A 757-nucleotide genomic window follows, 5' to 3' on the forward strand; every position below is an offset into this window, starting at 1 on the left:
AAGTTCGGCTCAAACGAAGACGGGTGCACACGGAAGACTTCCATGCTAGCCACACCAATGCGGAGGCCTTCCATATATACGGTCACTAAGACCGCCTCCGGAAGGGGATCTGCTGCCATCTCGGCAATGAGAGTGCGCATCTCTTGGACGAAGTCCACTAATTCCTTGTTACCCTGTTGGGCGGCAAGTACGCACAATCGTACGCGATATGCCTGATTAGGCGGCGAGAACACTCGTGAGAGTTGCAATTTCAGCTCCCCTCAGGAGGGAAACGCAGCTTCGACCGAAGTGCCGTACGTCAGTGCCCATTCTCGCGCTCGACCACCGAGCTTGAGATGGCTAGCGCTACGCGCTGTTGCTCGATCTGGAGCATGGCGGATGCGATGGCCATCTCGACCACTCTCACCCAGAGCAGGAGATTATGATCGGCTTAGGGCGGGGGAAATCATCCGGCTCCGACGGTGGCGTCATAGACGCAAATGATGCAGACATCTTCTGCTGCAGGTGCTTTAGCAGCGCGTTTTCGTAACTTGAAAATGCCTGTAGACGCGCCCCGATTGCCTCGGGGTCTTGCGCTACAAGGTGTTTTACGCCCTCTGGGCCAAGCAACGACATCAGCTTGTTAAGCCCGTCCTGCATCCCCTGGGGCAAAAAGAAAAATTTCTCCATTCTCACAGAGGGTCAGTCTAAACGACTCAGGTTGTAGATTGACTACAAGTGCTACCAAGTGCAGCGGGGCTGCCGTAGCTTTGCGCTT

The sequence above is a fragment of the Plasmopara halstedii genome, assembly GCF_900000015.1.
Source record: "Plasmopara halstedii genome assembly, contig: Scaffold_658, whole genome shotgun sequence".
NCBI lineage: Eukaryota > Oomycota > Peronosporomycetes > Peronosporales > Peronosporaceae > Plasmopara > Plasmopara halstedii.